Source organism: Pleurodeles waltl, chromosome 5 (assembly GCF_031143425.1).
Source record: "Pleurodeles waltl isolate 20211129_DDA chromosome 5, aPleWal1.hap1.20221129, whole genome shotgun sequence".
In the NCBI taxonomy this organism is placed as follows: domain Eukaryota; kingdom Metazoa; phylum Chordata; class Amphibia; order Caudata; family Salamandridae; genus Pleurodeles; species Pleurodeles waltl.
In genome coordinates, this window is record NC_090444.1 from 1,686,629,941 (window position 1) to 1,686,643,875 (window position 13,935).

Sequence of the window (13,935 nt, forward strand, 5' to 3'; positions counted from 1 at the left end):
CAAAACATGAAAGATGGGAGGTATGGTCTAGGAATTGCAAATGGCAGGCATCAGATCTGGCTCCAACTCATCAAATGGATCCATGATGGTCTGACGATATGTCTGAATGACATGCCTTTCCTCCACGGTGTGCAGGTCTACCAGTGGCCGGTACACTGGTGGTTGTCGAACTCTCCTCATGGCAGGATAACTAGGTGAAAAAAGTAAACATAGTATGAAAAACACAAAATGCATACATCTATTACAGCTATTTGCATTCCTCACTCCTAACAGCTGTCGAGGACAGCTACTATATCTGACATATACAGTACCGCACATTACTATGTATCGTATTAGACCCTCATTGTTGCACATAGCCAAATAGTACAATAGGATAATACTTTTGTAAGTACTGTAACTGTCATTGTGTGAAAGACAGCACTTATACATATATCACACATGTATCAGGGTTTATTTGTTACATTCTGACAAATAGTAACATCTGAGTAGCTGTACAGAGCTATCACCACATGTCTTCACACAACACAGCTTATCTTGCACATATGCAAAATATGTCACCCAAACTGGAGGGCAGGACATACAGATGTACAGCACTAAATTGGGTGAAGTATATGACGCAGATTTGGAAACAGCACCATACATGATGTCTGACCTACTGTACTGGACAGGTGTAAGTGACCTAAGGCCGCCAGTGGAAGTCGTCATGGCGTTAGGCGGTCACAACCACAGTGTATCTTGCCATCGGAAGACATTGGTGCCTTTGGTGGTGTGGGGCTAATGGCGATGTCTGCCAGCGGTGACAGTCATGTACGTGGGGGCCGTGACAGCCATCTTCTGCAGTTTTTCTCATTGACTCCTGACACTGCTGCCAGCAAGACCTCCACTAACTGAGCTGCTGTGTACTGCCAAGTCCTGCAGGTGATAGGGCCCCAGCCTTCACCCCCGAAGAGCTAGACAAGCTAGTGGAGGAGGCCCTAACCATGTATGAACAGGTACATGGAGCACCAGAGGAGCAGATTAATCCAATGTCATAGCAATGTGTGATAGGTGTTGTGTCAGACGGTGTGCCATTGATGTGAACTTGTCAAGGTGTTGATGCATGCAGATGGCATATTGTGGAGGCATGTGAGCTGGGAGGACGGTTATGTGTGCCAATTTGATGTGACTGATGTTTACTGTCCACTCATATTGGTGTGGTGCATGTGGATATGACTTTCTCCTATGTCTGTATCATCCATGCAGGTCAACGCCCATCAGAGGAAGGGAATTTGGTGTACCATCGCCAAGCAACAGCAGACTCTGCGGTGGAAGGACCTGAGACGCTGAGCCTGAAAGACCACTGAGGCCCAGCTGGGGATGGCCTCCCAATGAGGGAGGGATGCTGTCGAACCCTGACCCCCCTAATGGCCCGCATTTTTGCAGTGGCCTACCCTGAGGTGGATGGGCGCTTGTGGGCAGCACAGCAGCCACAGGCGGGTAAGTACTGTCTGAATCCATTTACTTTACTCTGCTAGTTTGATGTATGCTGTCTCAGTATAGCAGTAGTGACAATGTAGTAGGTGCTATAGGTATGTTGACCAATGGAAATACATAGTAGTCCAGTTGCCAATTTAGAATTTGTTGATCTTGCCTTTGGGCTGTGCATGGTAACATGTTGATCATCTGTGTTTAGCAATATGTATGACTGCATGTGGAGATGCACATGTGACTGGCCCAAATGTGTTACTCTACCAAGCCATATATATGTCAGTAAGGTATAGTATCATCCTTTCCATCTAGTGTTAGCAGGTCCATTAATCCTATTGCTGTTTTATGTACCTCTTGCCATTACAATGACATGTGGACATATAAATTGTGTCCAAAGTTCTTTGTTGTAGACAAGATAAGTGACTAGGCAGTGTTAATCTTGTACAATGTGCTTTGTCCATGCTACATTTGCCAATGCCATATCTATAAGAGTGCTACAAATGATATTACCTGCCTGCATCATGTCTCAAAGATACTTGGTGGCTGATACTTCCTAGTGAGCTAATCATTGCTACACTTTCTTTAGCTGATGTGCCCTGTTTGGAAAGGTTTTGGTCTTGGCTCCCCTCTATTGAGCCACGTATGTTAGTTTAGCTGTACTTCTACGTCACTGATACATTTTATCGTAGTGGGATATATAGTCAGTTACACAGCAGTCGTGTAGGTGCATGTGTCAATCATGTGAACATAGCTTTTCAGTGGGGTAAGTGTTGTGTCAGCACTTTTCCTGTGGGTCACACGTCAGGTCAGTTGTAAGTGAAACTTGTGTACACATGTTGTGATGTTGTGACTGATTCAGCATGTCAGGTGACATGGTATAAGACCTCATAAGATTTGGTGGAATCTCCATGGTTGGTTGTTGTAACTATGCTCTCTGTGATTGTCTGCGGATGTATCATGGCTGCTAGGTAGCCCACAGTTCTAGTGCATGGAGCCAGGGTGTATTTGGCAATGTCTGTGAATAGTGACTGCAGTAAATCCTGTCAGATTTAGTACATGTATTGACATTGCTGTTCCCCTAGATAAGCAATATCTACTTGTGATGGACACTGTAGGGGACCGCCACATGTTATGTGTATTAATCAGTGTATGTAGCCATTGTGTCAGGTATGTGCACAAGGATCAGCTAGGCATGTGAAATGAAGGCTAGGTGCTGTCTTGTATGTTATGAGAAATTACATTCTTTCCATGGAACATGTCTTTTAGTGATGGACTAGGCTGGTGTGTAGTCAGGGTAGCTATGCTATGGAATTATCTGTCAACTGCATTACATTTGACGTATAACTTGAAGGACAGTGATGTGCTGTATGGTGATGAAATATGTGCTTTGGCTAGGCCATGGTGACCATGCAGCCTTTGAGTTACAGGAGATTTGATGGAATGGTAAAGTGATGTTCAAATACTTGGCTTATGATTTTGGTGACCAATTGACAAATGGGGTAGTTTGAATTATCATATTTGGACATGATGTGGGATCTAAGGGTTTTAAATTGCAACTTCACAATCAGGAGATGTATACTTACAGTTGTACATGTTGTAATGTGTGTATGTGAAGGATGTGATGACCCTCTCTCTCCCTCCCTCCCTCTCTCTCTCTGTTCATCAGTGGGTGAAGGAGACGGGGCACAGGCGAGTGGGAATGCTGCCGCCACAGAACTCAGAGCGCTGAGACCACTGACAGTGAGGGACCCATGGCCCAGAGGGTGAGGCGAGTGCCACAGGGGAGACAGGATCGAGATCATCAACCTCAGAATCGTCCTTCAGTGGCCACTCCCTGACAGAGGCGGACCCATCTGGGACCATCCCAGCACCATCTCTGTCCGCCATCCCCCTTTCTACCAACACCCTCCCTGTAGCTCCCCACCCACTTGTCTGTGCCTGCGTACCCAGGAGGGTGGGGGTCTCTTTTGCCGCAGACACTTCTGCCCCTGCCAGTCTTGCTGCCCTCAGTGAGGAGGCTATTGACCTCCTAAGTCGATCTCTGTGGGTCAGTCGACCATTGTGAATGCCATCCAGGGACTTGCAACTCAAGTGCAACAGAGTAATTAATTACTGGAGGGCATTCACGGTGCACTGGCTGGCCTACAGAGATCCTTTCAGGCTCTGGCCTCCACCCTGACGGCAGCCAGTCAACCTTTGTCTTTCATCCCTCTTCCACCTTCCTCTTCCCAATCCCAAACCCGTTCCTCCCCGAACCAGCCAAAGTACATAGACAAACAAGCATGCATCCACCTCAACATCCAAAGGTAGCTCTGACACCAAAGACAAGCACAACAGGACACACCACCGTCATGCACACACACAACATCCACCTGAAGACACTTCAACAGTCACTACCTGCCCTGATACCCCCAGCATCACAGACATGACAACAAACACAACTGCAGACATAACACCAACATCCACAGATTCAGCCACCACACCTACCTTAACCACAAACCTCAAGAGAGCAGACCCTCAGACAACCACCCCAGTCACCACATCCGCAGACACCACAACCACAGACACGACTATATGCAAAACATCCACCATACCTGCAGTCATCACCCCCAACAGAGAGTCACCCATCCACAATGGCATCTCCCGCACCTCCAACCCCTCCTTCCAAGACACATAAACGCCCACACTCACCCACCCAACAGACATCCACCACCCACAAGCATACCTCACATACCCAAGACATCCACAACTGCACCTCTCACAGCCACTCCCTCTCCCTCCACACCTAAACCCTTTTGCCATTACCATCCCTGAATGTCAAAGAAAGCTTTCCTCCCAGAGTTGCCCCTTTTTCCTACTCCTCTCCCACCCCATGAAACCCCTAAACTTTCTTTGTCCCTCTCCAAGTCCGTCCCTTCCACCTCTCAAACCTCCCCTGCTAGTACCCATGCCCCTCCCCCACCAGGAAGTCAACCCCTCTCAAAAGTACCCATGCCTCTCCAAAGCCTTGACCTAAGCTCCCCTCCCAAACCTAAACCCAAAGCTCCCCCTCCCAATCCTAATCCCAAACCCCTCCTCCTACCTCCCCAATGCCTGAGGTGCCTGCCTGTCCCCTTGATGCTCCTACCTGTAGAGATCACATGGCAGTTAGGAGTCAAGTTGGGGGCACTAACGTGCTCTGTATGCATGTTGCACACGCTGTTGTTGGACTGGCCTCTGGCCTTGGACATAGATATTTGTAATATTATAATAATACATATTAAGGACCAACCTGTTGTTGGTTTCTACCTCCTATCTTTATCGTGCATTTCTTAACTTAGGCAGTTTTTGTATTGGCTGACATTGTTTGTGTGTGCATTTGTTTGTCTGTGGTAGTTGTGCTACCTATTATGTTTGGACAGCATGTGTGGTTGTGTGCATTGCAATTGTCCACCAGTGATGTGTGTTGCGTGGTGTTTGTGTTGACGTGTTAGTTGCACTGTTGTGTGCTTGGACTATGTGCGTGAGTATGTGTGGAGAATGGTATGTCAGGTACGTTGTGTAGTGTGTTTACGGGGTCAGTTGTGTGCTGCCTTTTTTGGATGTGTGGTTGTGTGTGTTTGTTCCCTGGCTGTGGTACTGGGTGTTGTATGTATTATTTGTCAATGGGTATTGTCTATTGTGTGTCCTTGACAATGTTTTGATGATGTAGCAATTGTGGTGTAGTTGTGTCATTCAGTGGTGTAGTGTATTGTTGTGTGTGACTGTGCTAGTGCTGTGTATCTGAGGATTGGTGTGTGTTTTAGATCTGTGTTGTGATGGCATTAGGCTGTGCACCATGTATGTGCGGGTGTGCATGTGTCTGTGTGTGAGTGTGCGTGTCAGTTTGGGGTTACGTGTGCATTGCCCTAACCACCCGTTCCTGATTGTTATGTTGTATGTGCACAGGTACTTTGACAATTTACAACAGTGACAGGTAAGTGTGTGTACTCACGGTTGCTGTCATTGTCGCTGATTCGAAGTCGTTGGGCAAGCAGGAGAAGCTGGAGGACATGTAGTTCTGGTTTCATGCGGCTCTGGAAGAGTATAGCTTCCTGAAGGTCAGTGTCTCCTTTTATACAGTTGGTTTCTAGCCTGGGTTTCCGTGGTGGTGCGACCGTGGAGGAAAACTTGGCGGTGTGCAACCTTGTAATCTGTCCAGCGGAAACATGGTCTCTGCCAGCCTGCAGGTGGCCATCCTCATCCATGGCGGCATGACTGAAGTCGTGGTGTCAGCGGTGGTTTGGCTGTTTTTTGTTGGAAGTACCGTCATGGTCTTAATTTGGTGGTCTTCTCCGCCAGCCTGTTGGTGGTTCGACCAAACTCGTAATGACTCACTAAATGTTTGTTTCGAAAGGATATTTCCTATATTTGTAGCTTTTTAATATATCATGAAGATTACTGTGCAAACAACGTTGAATAGCTGATGCAGAAATGGCAGTGGCCAGCCTGCATTAACGGTAGGAACAAAATTACAAGTGTGTTTTTCTTTGGGGAAACGTCCTTTACAACTCGTTGCGAACAACGTGGACATTTCCCACACAAGCGAACCCTCGCTTGCAGGAACAAAGTATGGCTTTTTTGTGACTTAATTACGCATGTGCAAAACTACGCATATGCAGGTTAAGGCAGAGAAAAAGCCAGAGTGGATCCGGAGAGAATGCGGTAGGGTAAGTGGGGCTGGGGCAGAGGTGGGGGTGGATTAAGGGCTTGGGGGGCATCGGGTCGGGCTATTTATTTTAAGTGGCGGGGTGAGGGTTAGGTTTTTTTTTTAGGGCTTAGGGTGAGCGGTTGGGCTATTTTCTTTTAGGGTCGAGATTGGGGGGGTATATGTATGTTTTTTTATTTAGGGCTTAGGGTGGGAGGCGGGGTTGTTTATTTTTAAATAGTTTGGGAAGGTTTAAGGAAGGGCAGAAGGAGGGAGGAGAGAAGGGGACGAGGGATTGGGAGAGGATGCGGTGAGGTAAGTGGGGTTGGGGCAGAGTTGGTCGGTAGTTTTAGCGGTGGGGTGGATTTAGGGCTTAGGGTGGGTGGGGGTTTCAGGGTAGTTTAGTTTTTAGGGGTGGGTGTGGGGGGTTGGGTTAGTTTTCTTTTAGAGCTCAGGGCGGGTAGGGGGAATTTAGTTTTTAGGGGCCCATGGAGGGGTCTGGATAGCTTTTATTTTTAGGGCTTAGGGTGGATGTAGGGCTTCAAGGTAATTTAGTTTTTAAAGGCAGGGTAAAAATATATATATTTTTTGGCTTAGGGTGGGGGGACGGGGTAGTTTACTTATTAGGGGGAAGGTTTTAGGGCTCGGGCGGGTGGGAGGTGTCAGGATAGTTTAGTTTTTAGGGGCAGAGGTGGGGATCCGTGGGGGTAGTTTTTTTTTTTTTTAGATCTCAGGGTAGGCGGGGGTGTCGGGGTAGTTCAGTTTTATGGGGTGGGGGGTTAGGGTCGTTTTTTTTTTTTTAGGGTTCAGGGCTATAGTTTTTTTTTAGGGCTTAGGGCAGATTGGGGGTCAGGGTAGTTTAGCTATTAGGAGTGGGAGTAATTGCGGTCCTCAGGGCAGATGGGGGGGTTGTATGAGAGAATCATGCATGCGGTTTCGCATGCAGTTTCCACTTATGCCTTTACTAGGTATGCTTTTACCATGAAATTTGTTGTAAAGGCCTGTGTGGAAACTACGCAGTTGTGGTTACGACCATGTTGTTATGGCATGCGTTGTTCCAGCATGCATGGTTCTGTCATACAACTGATTCTTTGTGAAGGTTTATCAACCTATGTTATGTGGTTTATATTGGAAATGGTAGAGCCAAAGCAGTCTTGCCTAGTACCCTAGCCCCCTTCGGAAGACAGACTTGCTTGTCAACCCAGAAATTCTATGAAATATTTTGAGTTTTCCTTTAAGAACTATATTTGTAATCCATTTATCACAGAAATAGTGCCGCAAATTGTTCTTGAGGGAGAACTCCCCCGAACACCCTCTATTGACGTTGGGCTCGCTCATTTAACTCGCTCACTAGCATTGATTGATTTGCTCTGCTTACGCCCCACCAGTTTCAAATTCCACCAGCTTCCCCTGCAGCCAAAGCACTAGTCTCCCCAGCAATCTGCCATTTTATTGAGGGGCAAATTAAAAGGAGCAGTCGCTGTGGAGCATACTCTGTCTCCAACACCAATTCTCCTATTAGCATCCAGTTTTCCCTAGTTGAACTTGTAAGGCAAAACCAAAAGTACACAAGGGGATATTTTGAAATGCATATTTTCTTGTAGTAACATTTTAGCAGTTAAGAACAAAATAACTGAAATAGGACTGATTTGTGCAGCAGGAGGTTGTAGTCCTTCCATTTTATACTTGTAACCATCTGTAAACGTCACTGTAAAGTAAACTCCAAATTTATTGACAATCAAGTTCTCGGCTACCTGTTCAGTGGATTCAACCTAAATCGTGTGACATCTATTTATTTCCAATATCTTTTTAACAAACAATTGTTTTTCAGAAACTGTGCTGTTACTTAAATACTGATGGGTAAGATGAGGAGTGGACAACTGTGATATGGTAGTGTATGCCAACTCGCACAAACCCTGAATCTAATCTTTTAGGATCTGGTGGGAGTTGTTTATGTTTAGCTTGTGTTTGTCAGAAGAGTCTGAAAAACATTAAATAGGTATTAGAGGGGCTGAGAAGCAGCTTCAGCTCTGTATCTTGTCTGTACTGCAAACATGGACTATGAGCCTCTAACCGGAGCAGTTTTCTCTGTGTGGTCATATGTGTCTAATCTCACAGAAGACTGTATTATTTTTGAATGAGTAATGCATTGTTTTGCAGGTAATTACAGAGCATAACTGGCTGGATTTATGACCTGACTGTCATGAGATTGAGGGATTCAAGAACACCCTATTCATCTGGTTTATTTCAAGTTATTCCTGCTATATGTTTTCTATTTGTAGACAGGCCACAACCCAGTGCATTATCGAGGTTTGTGGAATAACAATGTCAAATGCTATATATGCTCAAGAAATACAATGCATTCAGTGCATGCAGATATCCTATATGATGGCAGCAGATTTATTCTACTTTGTAGGCAGCCTACTACCGAACGTAATATTCAGGCTCTTGGTTGAACATGATGTCAACTGTTATATTTGCCCAAACCTATTCAATGTGTTACATTCAAATGTATACTTTTCTTAATGTCAATTCATTCCTTTATTTTGCTTTTTTATTTCATGTATCTGATTTTGTTGGGTCGCCACTAGAAGAAACTAGTTCTGTAAATCATTATTTGAAAAACAATTGCCCTTTCCTGGGCTGTTTGTTTCCAACGGATCAGGTGAAATAATATGGCATGGAAACTCATGACCCCAGAAAGTCGTTTTTCACTTCTCATTGTAATCACGTCATCCCTACAGAACTAACTCTTCATCTGTATCCCAGTATAAGCCATGAATTTCATGCTAGATGGTTAATTCGAATATTCCAAATTAACCAGGGGTCTATATCATTTTTGAAAAGCCTTTGTGAAGATTTTTCTTTTATAGACCGCATGTATGCAACTGAAGTCGCTCAAGAGCAAAAACGGCATCTCGTGTGCAGTTGAAGGAGCCGCATAGGTACTTTAAGGTGGCACCATAAGTATTTCAAGGTGGTTTCCACTTGGCACAATTTCAACGTTATGCCATTGCACCTATTTTAACAATTCGTTGTGTTGTTTTTGGTTATAAAAAGTGAAAAGTCAAAAAGTCTGAATTGATTCTCACACATTATAGGTGAGTGTTTTCCAACAACTGGAGTGCGATATGTCCTTCGCCCCCTCCCCCCCCGAACAGAAGTTTTTCTAAAAAGACATGCACCATTAGTTAACGAAAAACCATAACGTCTCTAACATCACCCTCATTAGGACAATATGGTGCAAATTAGTTTGATTAAGGTGCCCATTATTTTGATTAAGGATGCAGGGAGTTTGATTTCTCTCCCAGCGCACCAGAGAGCATATGTTTATTGGACATAGGCCATGTAATACAGAGCGATACAGGCATGATGAGCTTATGAATGTGAAATATGCTAAGAAATGCCCTTATATTTTAATTCTAGACCACTCTGGTTTGATCCCGGAGTTTGTGCTGATCATCTTAAAGGTAAATTGCTCCTTTCACCATCCACGCATAATGTCTAAGCGCAGATTGGTAATACACGTCATTACATTGTAGGATGCTACCATCCCCGGGTTCTCCCTATGAAAACACCCCTTTTAATCTTGTTTTGTGGTTGAAGCATCGACTTATCTAACTTATTGACTGCATATCATTTGTATACTCTAAACCTTTGAACCAACATTGTCTCAAGCTTTTACAAAAGGGACTCTTTGTGCTACCCACAATTGTTTCATGCTTATCGCTGAGTTGTGCACTTTCGCAACTTTTCCACGGATCACTTGCACTGTGCCGTCATGTGTATGTATTCTTGGGGGTCCTGGGCTTCTCTTCGAGTGAATGACAGGGGCGTAGCTTGCACAGTAAGAGTGGGAGGCAGAGAGGATGTGAACTTCGGATTTTTCAAAAAAATCACACTGGCATTTAATGATATAATACATTATACTATAAGCAGAGTGCACAAGAGTGGCCCAATGGGGAGTGGAAAAAGAGTGGAGTACGGCTTGGTAGGGGTACTAAGTGAGAGAAAACACAATATTTTGTAAAATAACCAACGTTTTGGAAAACTTTCAAAGCAGGGAGGGAGAGAATGTGGTTGGGTTTATGTAAAAATTCCTGGTGAAATCCGACAGACACCTTTCCATACATGCTGAAAGGACCTGTACCAAACTGTTTCTCAGAAAATAAATTTATTTGGGGGGGGGGGGTCGTTACACCCCAAATGCCCCCGTTGAATCTATGCCCCTGGGGATTGACTTTCACTAAGTAAATCAAAGGGAGCCACAGTCATTGTTTACTACTGGCCTGTTTTGAAGGGACAGCCCTTTCTTGCAACCCACATCAACAAGCACCAGGTCAGGGTCATGTCACCAGCATTATTAAGGTCACATTTGTTAGTTTTTCTACACCCCAAAAGGAAACGGTGACCTTTCAGAGAAAATGAAAACTTCCAGGTGTCTCTCACCTCTTCCTTGCTGAGTTACAATAGGTCCAGTAAGAGTGACTGGAGTCAGAGAAAACTTGTCAGAGAATCTCTCATCTGCAGGTAATACATAGAGCTCTACTTTGAGATCACTACACACACACAGCATTTGGTATTTTGCAAAGAATGATCATGTATTGCACTATATTCTTCTGCAAACCATGCACATTATAATGTAATACTAAAAACAGCTCTGCAGGTATTATATTAGGACAAAGGCTCGATAAGACCAATCCTATTTCAACACACATCCCTATCCATTTGGGCCACGTGTCTAACCCCTCTCCTGTAATGGAATGTTAAATACATAATACATGTTGCTGTTTGCTGTGAGGACTGGACAGCTCTTGCCTGACACCTGTTTAGGATAGTTAGCAATGCTTTAAAAAAAAAAAAATAGTAGTACACAGAGGCTCACTGCTAATTGTCTTCTTTTTCCCTTAAAGACAAAACTCACAAGGTCATTTTATTAACCTGTAGCCATATTTTCGGCCCTGCACTACACACTCTAATACATTTATTGCACAAAGAGTGACAATATTAGCATAAAAATAGGCATGTATTGTATGTAGCATTATTAAGAAATACATACAGAAGCTTGCCACACATCTTCGGTGGAATGGACATTGGATATTGCTCTCGAAATTTACCTGTGCTCCTACTTGTTTGCCGACAGCCACTCAGCCAAATGTTGTTTGGAGCTGCAGGAGTAATGCAGATCTGACAAATCCCTCTCCATGCTGCACCCCCAATCGATGCGTGAGTATGTGTGTGTGATTTTCCCCACTCTCTTGCAAATAGTCTGAAGTCTGTGGTCAATAATTTGATTTAATAGTTGTGATAGCTGCACAATTAGGGAACACGCATTATTACTCTCATGAACAATAATTGCTGCCTTCAAGTATGCTCCAAAAGGTTTACAGTAAACATCTCACCAAGACTCAGAGCCTCAATACGAGTTTGGTGGGCGACAAACGCGCATCCAGAAGACCGCCAGTTAGGTATTCCACCCACTGGTCCTATTATGAGTTTCCCGCTGGGCCAGCAGGCGGAAACAGCATTTCCACCCGCTGGCCCAGTGGGAAACTACCCACAACATTGACGCTGGCTCCTAATAGAGCTGGCTACAATGTCGCAGTGTGTCGGGTGTGACAGCACATGTCGCGCTTTTCACTGGCTGTAAATCAGGCAGTGAAATGCGTGACAGGGCTGCCCATGGGGACCCCTGCACTGCCCATTCCAAGTGCAAGTGCAGTGCAGGGGCCCGCATGGGGACTCCTAAACCCTGTCTCCGCCAGCCTTTGCATGGCAGTGGAACCACCATGCAAAAGTTGCAGCACTGCCCTGGCAGATTCAGACCGCCGGCACCGCCAGGCCGTCGGCTGCTGCAAATGTGGCGGTGCCGGCGGTCTGACCATGATTCTTCTACCACGGTCGTAATGTGGAGGCCAGATTGCACATTGGCGGAAGTCCGGCTGCCACCGAGAGTCTGACGTCCCTAGGACCGCCAGACTCTTAATGAGTGCCCCAGTCTTTGCACTCCTTGATCTTTGAGTAATTTCAAAATTCTTAACCTTTCTACATCTTTGAATTCACACTCCTCAATGATGTTATCCAGTTTCAATCATTAGCCCTAGAGCAAAGAATGAACTTTAAGAAGTGAGAGGTTTTAAGGCATATGCAAGGGGGGTAGTTGCCCAGGACTCCACCTTTCAAGCAGCCCCCGGGGGAAGTTAATGTTTTCTCTCTCTAGCTCACCTCTGTCTATTTATATATCTCAACCTCTCTCTCCTCTGCCTATCTCAGGGTCTGTTTCTATTTGACGAGTGGCAGGCCATTGGCTGCCGCAAATGTGGTGGTGTCGGCGGTCTCACCATGGTGCTTTTGCCACGGTCGTAATGCGGAGGCCGGACCGCTGAATTGGCAGAAGTCTGACCGCCACCAAGAGTCTGGTGGTCTTAGGACCACCAGACTCGTAATGAGGGCCCCAGTCTTTGCACTGCTTGGTCTTTGAGTAATTTCAACATTCTTAACCTTTCTACATCTTTGAATTCATATTCCTTAATGATGTTATCCAGTTTCAATCATTAGCCCTACAGCAAATAATGAACTCAAGAAGTGAGAGGTTTTAAGGCATATGCAAAGGAGGTAGTTGCCCAGGACTCCACCTTCCAATGAGCCCCTGGGGATGTTAGTGTTTTCTCTCTCTAGCTTACCTCTGTCTATTTATATATCTCAACCTCTCTCTCCTCTGCCTATTGCAGGGTCTGTTTCTATTTCCCCAGTGGCATCTTAAGATTTTTGGATGCCCTGTAGAGACGTAATACAACTGTTTTTGTGTGAACCCTATATGTAAATATTTGTCTGGCACAATGTGGGCTTCAAATAGCAGAAAATAAGTCAAAATATTAAAAGATGTTACAAGCAGGGGGCCCAAACTATGTCTTACCAGCAGCCCCAAGAATCCTTGAGATGAAACTGCTCGGGAACTTTTGCCAACTTGCTTTCTTTCTTGTTGTCAGTTCAATAAATGTCATTATTCATTTAAGAAAACTTGCCTTGGACAAATTATCTTTTCATCTAAATGTTTTCACTGATAAGGGAACTTCAAGTCTGTTATGTTGACTCGCTCTGAGTCAGAGTCAAGACGTCTTTGGGAAATAAACAACCCAAACTGTAATCTCGTTGCACCTGTTTCTCACTTGCAAGTTCTTAGGGTCTAGTAGTCATGATTTCTAAGAATTGGTCTGCGTCAGAGATTCATACACTGACCCTGGGTCTGCCATTTGTAGTTTGGGCTTCTTCTCTGTAATGATATGTGAGTTTTGACCACTGACTCCATGTTGCACTTAGCCTAGCACTACACTGTCACACTAGTGACCACCAGCTTCATTTTGCCTATTGACTTTATTTTAGCATTAGCTACTGCCACTTTAAAAGCTGAAAGTAGTTTTCCACGTTTTGCTGTGCTCATTTTATTGTTCTTGGTGTTTTTTCCCACCAAGGGCTTAGGCTGATAGGAATGTACTCAGACAGCAGGTACGGTCTTTTTGAACTGGCACCTTGGGATTGTGGCCAAGTCTTGATGTGTTATTTTCAAAGCAGGCCTAAAGCAATCAGCATTTTTTAAATAATCAAACTTCTGCAGGGAGAGGGGTTTCTAGACTTTTCCTCTCTTGTTTGTTCAAAGTATAAGAGGCTGAGACCAGCTGGACCGGGGACAGAGAGTGTTTGCAGATCTCAGGCACATCCACTGTGCCTTCCCTGAGGATAATTGATCTCCCTCTTCTCAATCGATTCTGGGATCTGGCGATCTGATGCTGAATAGGAGGGAG